The following is a 14,256-nucleotide window of genomic DNA, read 5'->3' as shown; positions in this document are numbered from 1 at the left end:
TAGTGAAGGCACATTGATTGTTTGCAGTAGTGCCAAGCACTTTCACAGGAAATAGTGAAGAGTGAGATGAAAGCTCCATTGTGTTTGAACACAGTGAGGAAAGAGCCTCGATTACCTCTGCCAGCTCTACACAGAGATCAAAGATAATGAAAAACACTGCAAAACTCCCTTACGACGTAGCAAATTTATTTATGTGAGGCACACTAGGTAACAGCAAAGACTATTGTGACTATCGTGTTTTTCCGTTCAGACATGATAAAGAGACATCATAACAGATCAGAAAGTAGTTCTAAGATTCTATTTTACTACTCATGGATCGCATTTACATGTAGGCATCATTTACCCTCCTAGTCCATACCTATAATGGTAGTAATAAGTAATTTTTTTAAGTATCCACTCTAAGAAGGTTTTCCCCATAATCAGTTTTACACTGCCAAGAGTTTGAAATTTATATTTGTGTTTGAAGAGTTACCAACTATATATTGTTACTTTGTCAACTTTAGCGTCACTGTCCTTCCTCTCATGGCCAGAAACAACTGTGTTTTACATCTCTTGGCACTGCCCAGTGGCCTTTTGTCAGTGGGGACTGCTACTGTAGCACTCTACAACAGCATCTAGGCGGTGGAAAGAGTTAAGAGTAATTATTTGAAGAGAAATTTCTCCCCTGGGACAGCTGTCCAGAATGTCTGCAGTTTGCAGTTATTGTTGATCTCCAATAACCTACCACTTTTGCCTGATCTGTACTTTACCTTGAAATGTTGTTGGTTGCTTCCAGCAATCTTAACACTGTGCAAGTTATTACGTCGGCAATATATATCTCCCCTACGTGAAAAATTTAATGACAACGCAACTAACACAGGCACGACTGCAGTCTCAGGCAACTGAATCCAGGCATCAATACATTCCCAGGCTTCAATTACCAGAGACTGCAGTCGTGTCTGTGTGATTTGCGTTTATATGCACACGTGTGTGCACTTGCGTGCATGTGCTTGTGTGTTTGTTGGTCTATTTTTGACAAAGGCCATACTGAATGAGATTTTCACTCTGTAGTGGAGTGTGCGCTGATATGAAACTTCCTGGCAGATTAAAACTGTGTGCCCGACCGAGACTCGAACTCAGGACCTTTGCCTTTCGCGGGCAAGTGCTCTACCATCTGAGCTACTGAAGCACGACTCACGCCCGGTACTCACAGCTTTACTTCTAACAGTACCTCGTCTCCTAGTTTGGAAGGTAGGAGACGAGGTACTGTTAGAAGTAAAGCTGTGAGTACCGGGCGTGAGTCGTGCTTCAGTAGCTCAGATGGTAGAGCACTTGCCCGCGAAAGGCAAAGGTCCTGAGTTCGAGTCTCGGTCGGGCACACAGTTTTAATCTGCCAGGAAGTTTCAAAGGCCATACTTGTGACAGTCTTTTTGTTGTGGCTGCCTGCCACTCAGCATCTCTGCTATATGGTGAGTGGCAACTTTCTTTTTCATAATATTTTTAGAACTAAGATGTCTTTCCCACAACTTTCCTTTTTATAACATTGTTACATGGCATCCTGGATTCTGCATTGTTTAGTTCTAAAAATATTACGTACATTCTTGGTTAATCACTTTAGTCATTTTTACATTTTGCACTTTGCAAAGTTAATTTTTCACTGCACTTTTGCACACATCATGTATACATCAGTACAAAACATTTTCATTTTTCCCTTTATTTCACAATTACATTGAAACCTCAGTTTAAATCATTGGCTAAATAGCTTGTTTCTTCATATCACAGATGCATAATATACGAGGTGCGACAATAAAGTAATGAGACTGATGTGAAAAAATGTTGCTTACTGGTTTAGTCAAGTTTAGTGTTGTCTCCTTCAAAGTAGTTCCCTTCTGATTGCACACACTTTTTCCAGTGCTTCTGCCATTGATGGTAACATTTCTGGAACTCGTCTTCTGTAATATCCTCCAAGACCCTCGGCACAGCTTTTTGGATATCTTGTGTTGTTTGAAAATGGTGTCCCTTGACCGCCGTTTTGACTCTTGGAAATAGAAAAAAGTCACACAGAGTGATATCTGGTGAATAAGGTGGCTGTGGTAGTACTGAAATTTGTTTTGAGGTTAAAAATTGCTGTACTGACAGAGCAGTATGGGATGGCACATTATCGTGATGCAGAATCCAATTATCAGCAATGTTGGCACGGACACAAAGAACTCTTCTATTAAGTCTTTATAAAATTTCTTTGTAGTAATATTGGTAAACTGTTTGTCCAGGATGCATGCACTCTTTATGAACAATTCCCTTGGAATCAAAGAAGCACACAATCATGCACTTCACTTTTGCCTTTGACATGTGAGTTTTTTTTTTGGTCTGGGTGATTCCATTGAGCACCATTGAGAACTTCGGCATTTTGTCTCTGGATTGTACTGAAAAAACCAACTTTCATCACCAGTGATAACACAGCTCGACAATTCTGGATTGATTTCCGTTTGCTCTAACAGATCGGCTACCACATTTTTCAGTGTTTCTCGCTGTTGTGGTGTGAGATTTTTGGGGACTATTTTTGCACAAATCTTTCTCATACCAAGATATTCAGTTATTATTAGATGAACTGTTTCTCGGTTGATGTTCAGTTCTTCTGCAATCATTTTCATGGATAATCTTTGATCAGATTGTACGAGTTCACGCACCCAGGCCAAGTTGACATCCTTCCGTGAGGTCGTCCACTGCGGTCTTCATCTTCAACATTTGTTCTGCTTTCATTAAACATGTTATGCCAACGAAAAACTTGAGCTCTTAACATAACCTTCTCTCCAAAAGCCTTCTGAAGCTTACCATAAGTTGTCGTCGCATTTTTACCCAATTTAATGCAAAAAGAAATGGCGTACCATTGCGCAATATTATGGGGTTCCATTTCCGTGACGAGAGACACAAAGACGTGTTAACTTATTACAGCACAACTTGCGACTGAGCAGTTGCATCGATGTGCCGCTTGGACTAGTATCTGCTTACAGACCAAGGTCAAAGATGTTGTGCCTACGCAAGCCTGCAGGATTGCCACATCTTGCAAAGAAAATCAGTCTCAGTACTTTATTGTCCCACCTCGTACACAAGCAAAGTAAAATATTTTTTCTCTCTTTTTTTTCACATTTCATACACACATCAATATTTATTTATTTATTTATTTTTCTTCACATTACATGTACATAAACACTTCAGCACAGAACATTACATATCATCATTACAAATATAAATCGGAGAAAGAATACATAAGATCCTTGTTTACATTTTCCTTATGTGATTCGCAATAGTAATTTGCTACCTAGTAAGGGACTTTTGCAGTGCCTTGGATTATCTTTGATCTCTGTGTGGAGCTGGCACAGGTAACGGTGTAACACGCCCGGGAGTACTAATGGGTGGGGGGTACTTTATACTGTTTGTCGCTCCTGGACCATGCGCCCTGTCCACACCACGTACCTGGTAATCCCGCGGCGGTCGTAGTGTTCTGCTCCACACTGCTGTTGGCTTGCCTGAAATTATCTATCGAAATATGCAAGCGGGTTTAGGGGAGCCACTTAACGTTAAAACACAACATATTCTGAGACGATAAAAGAAAGTTGCAGGTTGCACTGTTTACATTCTAATTCAGAAGTGTTATCCCAATTAATGGTTGAGTAACAGTCCACAATATCATTCGGATGAGCGCACGCGTAATCAACACGACGCGGGTGATTGTTGACGATGCGGAAGCCGAATGATCACACAAAAGTTCTTACGCTCGCCACGCATACACAGATATTTGGTACCAGTCCTCCTTGACACTAGTAATGATATGGCACTGTTTGTAAAGTTAATTTTTCAGTTCTCACTTGTATGAGCGTGCGCGTAACCGTCGCGGCATGGCTGATTGTTGATGATGTGGAACGCGATGATTGAACGCACGTTCTCAAGCTCGCTACAAGACACTGGCACTTAAATGCTCTCTTTTGTGGTAAATAGTATTACTGATTCACATTAGTTAATTCTTGGAGACCGAACACGGTGTGGATGATTGATACTGTACGGTACGACACACAACGGGAGGATACACAAATACGTTAGCAGCAGCACTGCTCATTTTTAAATTACTTATTGAAGCTCTTTCCTCTGAATCATTTGCTTATTTTATCACTTTAGTGTAATAGCGTCACTTCAACTTCCATACTAACAATGCCTCTCACATGCAGAGCTACACACTACACAACATAACAGTTCCGTGTCCCGTGTTCGACTCTCTAGACGCTGCTGCCCGCAAAGATACTCCACAAGTAAACCAGTGATATGACAGTACATTTACAACGGGGCTCTTTCCTCATTGTGTTCAAACATAATGGAGCTTTCATCTCACTCTTCACTATTTCCTCTGCTTGACTGAAGAGGCCACCTTCTACAAATATATGTCATCACCAACCCTACACAGGTGAACAGTGAAAGTAAAGAACTGTGAAACACAAATGTGCACCTGTCGGCTACATCATTTAAAGTAGTCAGTGTTGAACTTCCACCCCCCACCCCCCACCCTGCATTTTTAAGCAAGTATAGCAACACAGTACGTCGACACCGAGGACAATCAACAATGAAATAAAGCAGGCAAACGTCACAGAGCAGGTGCTCATAAGCCACACATCATGCCAGTAAATGCCAAGGAACACCTCGCTTGGTGTAAGGAGCATAAACATTGGATGACTGAACAGTGGAAGAACGTTGTGTGGAGTGACAAATCACGGTACGCAATGTGGTGATCAGATGGCAGGGTGTGGGTATAGCAAGTGCCCGGTGAAAGTCGTCTGCCAGTGTGTGTAGTGCCAACAGTAAAATTTGGAGGTGGTGGTTTTATGGTGTGGCCATGTTATCCATGGAGGGGGCTTGCACCCTTTGTTGTTTTGCATGCCACTATCACAGCACAGGCCTACATTGATGTTTTAAGCACCTTCCTGCTTCCCACTGTTGAGCAGTTTGGGAATGATGATTGCATCTTTCAAGATGATTGAACTACTGTTAATAAGGCACGGCCTGTGGCGGAGTAGTTGCACGACAATAATATCCCTGTAATGGACTGGCCTGCACGGAGTCCTGACCTGAATCCTATAGAACACTTTTGGGATGTTTTGGAATGCCGACTTTGTGCCAGGCCTCACTGACCGACATCGATACCTTTATTCAGTGCAACATTCTGTGAAGAATGGGCTGCCATTCCCCAAGAAACCTTCTAGCACCTGACTGAAGGTATACCTGCAAGAGTGAAAGTTAAGGGTGGGCCAACATCATATTGAATTCCAGCATCACTGATGGAGGGCGCCAGGGGCTTGTAAGTCATTTTCAGCCAGGTGTCTGGATACTTTTGATCACATAGTGTATGCTGCTCTTGGAAAGTTATACCATCTTCTATTTCTGCTATTTTATGACCTGCTACTTTAGATCATCTAAAAGTTATGTTATATGTTCCAATGGTAGGTCTAACTGTAACTCAGAAATGTTCCTCTTTTCCCGATTTATGATACAACAATTAGTGTCCTTGTTTATAGCTTGCACTATGTCTTCACTGGTCACATTAATTGTTATTATTTGTTCGGATTGAATGAACACCTGTGTTTCACACCGTTTACATCTTCCATAAATGTTAGTTTTCCTGTACCTTTGACCAACATGTCTGTTGGCTTGTTGTCATTACACTAAGTTGTCAAGCCTTCCACCTTTGGAACAATGAATAACCATTGGTCCTGACTCGGTGGAGTCTAGAAACTATTATTTAGTTTCACAAATCTCTCGAAACAATCCTTGGGAATTTCCCATATGGTGTGCAACATCATAGCTTCACACATTTTGTGATCATATGGAGAAATTAAAACAAACTTTTGTTTACAAATTTTGTGAACGCGATTTATTTCTTTTCACAACAGTTGTTCATTACTCAGTTTTGCATAGTACCACTACAATTAATCAGTTGACAAATAATCTTTCTGTGGTTGTGTGTACAAAAATGACCTTTGATTTCCATCATCTTTGGAAGGTTAAAGTAAACAGCTCATTTTCTACTAATGCGACATTCAAGACATAGCATAATGTATGGCCAGAAATAAACACATCAGCATCAGTTATGCATAACAACTGATATCTGCTCTGTTCTGTGAGAGCAGTTGGAACTTCTTGTCTTTAATATCATCCCAAATTAAATGCAAGTATTTAAGTTTGTGCACTAGATTAACTATATGAATTTCCAGTACAGTGAAACCCCTATTTTATGTTTGTGTGAGGTCCGGACTTAAAAACAGCAAAATTGAGTAAAATGTAGAATTGCGCCAAATGTTAAAACTCTCAAAATATGAGAAAAAATCGTAATCTTCACCAATACATTCTATAAAATCTGTACAAGTGAAGGAAATTAAATGTCAAATACAAAGTTTATACAATAGTTTGTGGTAATGAATTTCATCAGTTCTTAAAAAATCACAGATGTGTAACACCAAGTAAAAACTTGTCAAAAAATTGAAATTGTTATCCAGGTGCAAGGTAATGAAGCTATTTTACGATGTGTTATGGGCACAAACTATACATCAAAACATGCGTCTTAGGTATCTTTCCTTTGTGTTCATCCAAAAAAAAGTAAAAAAGAATTGATGAAGATGGTGGATTAAACTGAAAAATGAGAAGTATGATGAAAGGCATCATAATCTATCATGTGGAGTGTGTGTTTTCCTTCAGTAGCCAATGCCAGTTTAATTGGGTTGAGTAGACTTCAAGGCACATACACACTAGGCTTGAAACATGTTTTCCAAACATATGTCTGGCTTCTTGATGTGGACACAATTTGTAAATATCTTTTAAAACATGGAAACATCTATCCCTAGCAGTGTCCGTGTAGGTCAAAGGAAACTATGTTTCAGGCCAGCTACGACATGTCATCACTGCACAGAGCAAGTGTATGTATGTGTGTTGCATTGTATCACCTGCTATATAGAGGTCTTTAGGTGTTTTGTTTTCATATGTTGTATTAAATTTTTCTGGGATAAAAAGTGCAGGGAAGAGGTAGCAGACTGTCGAGTTGTCATTGTACCAGCCTGACAGGTGCTTGTGGAACATATGAATCAAGTAGTACAAGAACAGTAATAGAACAAGACGCTCTGCAGAAAATTGCCGCTACATGTAGTAGAATACTGAGAAAGACTGCATAGAAAAGAAAAATAAAGTCGTTTCTTGTAGCTTGCTTTGAAATGTGAAATAAATTCTCAAGGCTCTAAAATTGACAAAAAAGTAAGGCTAACAGCATGTCGTGTTGTGATTGTTTTCCTGAAATGTCTATCTTTTCTTTTTAAAGAGACAGTGATTGCCAGTATTTGCCAGAAATTCAAATTCATTAGATGATATCCAAGTCATATTACGGGCACTGGAGCTGTCTTCCATATTCAGTTTCTACATGTAGCAAGTTTTTCCCCCTAGTTGTTCTACAGTATGTTTTCACTCACAAACCAACAAATCAGTTTCATACTACAACTAATCTGATTTTATCATGCATCACCAGCTGCTCTACAAACTCTCCATCAAAATAATATCATAGTTTTTAAATCTATTCCGAAATTTTTTGATAAACACAACCTTACGCTGTGAAACTATAAAACAATGAAAGATGCTTATGGCCTTCAGGTCACAAGTCACTATAAATATATTTTAAAAAATGGACGTGATGTCTTTCATTTTGTTTGACTGAGCCTTCAAGTATTAATAAGGGAGCAGCACATATTACAGTTTCCTCTTCTCTAGACATGACATGGCAGACAGTACCAAAACAATACAGCAAATAGTGTTGCAAACAATTGAATACACCGAGAAATGTTTGCTGCCAGCATGGACAGAAATAAAGACAAAAAACTAAGTAGTAAACAGATGCAAAACACTGTAGGGAATAATGTTTCCAACAGGAACATGTTTTCAGTGTCATTGTTGAGGTGGCTTCACACTGCTTTCTGCAGTGGTGATGTCACTAGTAGGCTTTTGACTATCAACTTTTGCCAGTGCTTGGTAATGACCCCTGTGTGAACTTTGTGCATTTCAATTATTCATTTCTTTCATAGTGTGTGCCATATGCCATTTCAAAACAATGTTGTATATATCACAAACATCACACTACCATTAAATGTCGCTCATTAAAGCATTAATGATGTGAGGCTTCAAGAGATTCTATGGTAACTAATGCCCAATGCCTGATTCACAGGAGTAAGCTGTAATGTAGTGGATAACGTCATGATTACCTGAGTTAGAGGTTACAGGTGCACAATTCCCCCCACCTCGTGGCATTGCTATCATGCTATCACATTCAGTATGATTATAACACAATATGTTCTGCAATATTCAGTGTTGCTAAACATCTCTGTCTGGTTAGAGAATGAAGGATGAAATAAATATTTGCCTGTTTATTTCTGAATGTGTGGTCATTTCAGACTGTGTGATTAGGTAAATTTATGCTAGTGAAATGAGCAGCAATAAAATTCATAGTCTTCCTTGTCACAAATACTTCACTGTTTATTTCTGAATATGTCGTGGTTTCCTAGTGTGTTGTTAGGCAGGTAACTTAAGACAACAGCTTAAATTGCTGCAAGTGAAACGATGAGCAATAATGCTCATATTCTTCCTTGTCACAAATATTTCGCACTTTGTACAACCACAGACATATTCCCCTAAATAGTACTTGCTACAACTAAGGTTCTCTTCTCACTAACACATCCATAATATATATTAACTTGACGCTATAGTGATCGACAAATCAATAGTCTCATTCCTGGTCACCTTCACAGCACCACCACGTCACGATTATGTCAGTAGTGTGAAACATACTCAACCCTTCATCATTGAGCGGCAAAGCTAAACGTTGCAAGTTGTGTTGGCAATGCCAGCTGTGGATTATGTCAGCATTTCCTCTCTCACGTCTCCCCCCCCCCCCCCTCCCCATTATCATCGTCATCATCAGTGTTTTGCCAAAAGGCAGGTTTTCACATGGTAGTTATCCAGGCTGTCTGGTCTTCTGTCACCCTCTTCAGGTCTGCATAATTTCCTCTTCCCTTTATGTTGTCTATCATCTTGTATCTCCTTCTTCCTCTCAGTCTTCTCCCACAAACCAATCCTTCCAAAGCATCTGCTAGCAAGCACTCCCTTCTCAATGAATGTCCCAACCAGTTCTTTTTCCTTTCTCTTACAACCTTCAGCAGACATCTTCTCTCACCAACCCTTTACAATACTCTTTCATTACTCACTCTTTCCATGCAGCTTATTCTCTCCAGTCTCCTCCACATCCACATCTCAAATGCTTCTTACCTTTTTTCATCCTCTCGTCTCAGCATCCATGTTTCTGCCCCATATAGCGCCACACTCCAGACAAAACATTTGCCAAGCCTTTTCTTTGGTTTTTTATATAATTTGCCACACAAGAGTCTCCTCTTTCTGTTGAATGCCTCCTATGCTATGGCAATTCGAGTTTTCACCTCCTGGTGACATCTCACATCTTCAGTTCTTGTGCTTCCGAGATATTTAAATGCACATACTTGGCTAATGGTAGATTGTCCTATTTTAATATTGGACAGTCTGCGTCTTGTACTGATGACCATACTCTTTGTTTCTGCTGTGTTTATTTGCATTCCATATTCCACACAAGCTTCATTCAGACCTTTCAGCATGTTATTCATTGTCCGCTCACTTTCTGCCACTGATACCATGTCATCAGCAAATCTTATACTTTCTATTCTCTTTCCACCAATACATATTCCTCTTTTCCCATCTAAGTTTTTCGCAATAATCTCTTCAAGGTATACGATAAACAACAGCAGGGAAAGGCAACAGCCTTGTCTAACACCTCGTCCAATGCTGCTTCCTTCTGACTTTTCATTTCCAATCCTTATCCTTACTTTCTGGTGTAAATATAGATTCTGTATCAGTCATCTCTCTTTCCAATCTACTCCTTTCCTCTTCAAAATATCCATCAGCTTGTTCCACTGAACTCTGTCAGAAGCCTTTTCTAAATCTATGAAAACAGCAAAGATTTCTGTACCTTTTTCCATATACCTTTCCCCTATAGTTCTTAACAGACCAATAGCGTCTCTTGTTCCTTTTCCTCTTCTAAATCCGAACTGCTCCTCTGCAATCCATTTATCCAGCTTGCCATATAGCCTTCTATTCAACACTCTCAGCAAGACTTTAGCTACATGAGAAATTAGACTGATGGTCCAGTGCTCTTCACATTTTTTAGTGTTTTTCTTTTTCTCTATTGGTACCATAACTGTTGCAAGGAAGTCCTCTGGCCATTCCCCTTTGTCGTATATCTCATTACAGAGGCAGACTATTTCTTTTCTTGCCTTGTTTCCCAGACTCTTCAACAGTTCTGCTGGCAAATCATCAATTCCATGTACCTTCCTATTCTTCATCTCCTTCAGTGCCTTTTCTGCTTCTGCTTCTATCTTCTGGCACATATGGCTCCTCTTTGACCTTAATTTTGCTTTGCATTTCATCCCCCTTATACAGACATTCAATATATTCTTGCCATCTGTTCAAAACCTCCTGTGGTTCTTCTGCTAGGATATCATCCGCTCTTTCTATTTCCATGTTATTCCTCTTTCTTTTATGTTCAAAAACTATCTCACTAGCCAGTCTATATATCATTTCATACTTTCCCTCTTTCTCCATTTTCTCTATTTTGTCGCATTTCTGTTTCATCCATTTTTCTCTTGTTTCTTCAGTTTATCTTCTTAACTTATTATTCAGTTTCCTGTACCTTCTTTGTCAGAGTCCATGAGTCCTTCCCTCATTTTTATCCATTTGTCATTAACAATTTCATCAACACTACCTCTTTGCCATTTTTCCATAAATCTGTTCTCCAAATCTGTTTCCTTCCCTACCTCTTTGAGTCTTTCTATATTTAGTCTTTCCTTTGCTTTACCTCTTCAGACTTTTATCAACTTCACTTGTATTTCTCCCATTACTAGGTTGTGGTCTGAATTTATATCCACTCCTGGATAAGCTTTAGCATTCTTCAAACAGTTCCTAAACCTTTCTTGTATCAGCATGTAGTCCAACTGATATCTTTTCCTATTCGAATTTGATATCCATGTGTAACATCTCCTTTTGTGCTGTTCAAATAATGTGTTACTCACTGCTAATGCATTTTCTTTACGGAAACTAATTAGTCGTTCACCTCTCTCATTTCTTATTCCTAATCCAAATTTTCCTACTGCATCTTCATCTCTTTTTTCACCCACCACTGCATTCCAGTCCTCCATGATGATAACGCAGGCATTTCTATTTTCTTTCTCGATGAGTTCTTGTATTTTCTCATAATATTCTTCCACTTCCTCATCTCTATGCTGGCTGGTTGGCATATATACCTGTATTAATACCAAATCTTTTTAACTACCCTTCAGTCATATCATCATCAGTCTTCCATCAATATATTGTACCTTCATTACCTTATTTTTCAACTTTTACCCTATCAATATTCCCACACCGTTTTCACCACTCTTGATTTCCCCTGAGTAGAAGAGCTTATAATCTCCACTTTTATCTCCCCATTCTCTCCCCATCTCATTTCACACAAACCGAGAGCATCTAATCTGTTCCTTTTCATCTCCTGTTTTGCATTCTCTAGCTTTCCTACTTGCAGTAGTGTCCTCACATTCCATGTTCCAGTCTTTGTCTTTCCTCCCTTCACTGTCCCTTTCTTCTTTTCAAATACATCTACTCTCAATGTGTTCCCCTCCCGGAGATCCGAATGAGGGGAAGTTTTAACTCCGGAGTCTTTCACACGGAGAGACATACCATGTACTGCTCGGGAATGTAATGCAGTAGTTCCCCGTTACTTTCCACATAGGCAGGAGGATGCTCAGCCTAAAGCCAGCCGCTCACCATGAGTCAGACGCTGTCTGTAGCTACCCCTCTGGGTTTCAGTCGCTACTTGTACTTTTTTGTACCCAAAGAGAAAAGGTCTCTCTTCTGCTAGCTCTGCTGTACCGAAGTCCATCTTCTCTGCCTTTGCTGCCGTTGAGGTCTCCCCCCCCCCTCCCCCCCTCCCCCCACAACAGCCTAAAATATTTCCTTAACTCCCCCATTACCCATGATGTGAACCGTCTGTGTTTTGTCACTTATAACTCATTCAGTCACCTCAAATGTCGTCAATAGGGAGAAAATGGAACGAAGTCAGGTGAGATGTTGAGTAAGAAAGTATAACTGAGTAAACATTACCAGGAAGAAATGTAAAAGCAGAGAATTTTTAGTATTGGTCTTATGGGTTTTTCATAGGGGCTATGAATTTACGGTGTAGAATTGTGAAAAACGTAAAATCAGAGAACGAAAACTCAGAACTCCACTGTATTCCTTTTTGTGCATTTACTATAGCAGAAATTAGCATATCATATTGTCTTTAAAACTTTGTGTAAATTGATACCAACTGTATTAACTGTTCATTAACAGTGGTGATCACAGCTAAATGCTATATCTTCTGATCAGTGCTATTAGCGTATTCATTCATGTATCTATGGAGATTTTCCATGTTTTTAAGTGTCATTTCCTCTTTATGTGAAAGGCTAACTACTGTGTGACTGAAACTTTTCGAAGTTCTTTTAGAACTTTTACTTGCTCTTTGGTCAACTTAAGCAATTGCTTCTGTTCATTTTCAATTGAATCAATTATTGATTTGAAATAGGAGGCATCCCGAACAATATTTTACTAATTTTACAAAATTTAAACCACATCTCTTCCTACAGGTCTCATGTCTTGTTAATTGTCCAATTAGACCTTGCAATTTCTGGATCTTCTTGATATGCCATTCTAAAGCTTGCTCTGCAGCAGTACACTCCTTATTTGCTTGTCCCAAACAATCTTTTAGTCTCATCAGCTGTTCCTTGAAGTTCTCCCAGATTAATATAGCGTAGATTTGTACCTTGCTAGTACTAGTACTATCATAATATAAGACTTGAAATTGTTCAAGTGTGTACACTGCTGCAGTACAGCTCACCGGGTGCAACAGTCATGTCAGTTTCCACATCTGAAACTCAAGAAAAAGTTCTTTTTCAGTAGAACTACTTTAACCTATTGGCATTCATCATTAAAAAATTTGTTTCTCTTTAAACAAATGACCACATTTGGGCCTTTTGTCCTTATAACAGTGTATGGGACATGCCACTGCATGTCTAGCTTATGGCTTCTGCCCCTTCCAATGCTTCCATCATACAACAGAACTTGCACCTGTTTTAAAATCATCCACAGCTCATGGTCTAGTGGCTGGCATTGCTACCTCTGGATCAAGGGGTCCTGGGTTTGATTCTCAGCCGGGTCGGGGAATTTCTCTCCTCGGGGACAGGGTGTTTGTGTTGCCCTCATCGTCTCATCATCATTTGGGAAATGACAAGATTGGAACTGGAAAGATTGGGAACTTGTATGGGTGCTGATGGCCACAATGTTGAGTGCCCCACAAACCAACATCATCATTATCGAAGACTATTTACAACGTATCCACTGGGAAAGCTTGAAGAATCACATCATCATCATCATTTTAAAATCTTTCACATTCTGGTCTCTATCATAGTACTGTTTGTTCTTCCCCTTATACTGTTTATTATAATCTCTGTTACAATGGTGCATCTATCTCATTTCTTCTTTAATTTGAGTACATAATCATCATAATTGTATGTAACATCTGAGGATCTCTCTGCAATATCCCTGGTATATTACATGCTGTAACAAAAATTAACTCGTGGTGTATAATTTATGGCGCTATGGGGTGTGGTATTATACACAAGTCTGTGAATGGAACCAATCATCCCAGTTTAATTGAGCCCTGTTAATATAGTGTCTCTGGAATTCTGTAATAGTTCACTGTGATATTTCCAATAGTCCATTTGATAGGTGGTGGTGGTGGTGGTGGTAGGAGGCCTGTAACCTGTCAATCCTTAACAATCTGCACACTGTCTTTAGTGTGTCACTCAAAAAATTTCTACCATTGTCACTGAGTGTTAGTGAGGGTATCTCAAACTTTAGAATGATTCTGTTCACTAGGTCATGTGCCACTGTATCTGCTGCCTGCTTTTCTGTTGGTTCTGCTGCAGTGAACTTTGTTAAAACATCCTGGAATGTTAGCATATGTCTCTTATTTCTGTCTGATACAGCCAGGGGACTTACGATATCAATATTGCACCATTCAAACACTCATCTAGTGTTGGTGTTACAACCAAAACCTTTTTTAAAATATTTGCTTTATCTTCTTTT

Source organism: Schistocerca cancellata, chromosome 8 (genome assembly GCF_023864275.1).
Source record: "Schistocerca cancellata isolate TAMUIC-IGC-003103 chromosome 8, iqSchCanc2.1, whole genome shotgun sequence".
Taxonomy (NCBI): Eukaryota; Metazoa; Arthropoda; class Insecta; order Orthoptera; family Acrididae; genus Schistocerca; species Schistocerca cancellata.
This window is presented reverse-complemented; position numbering follows the sequence as displayed.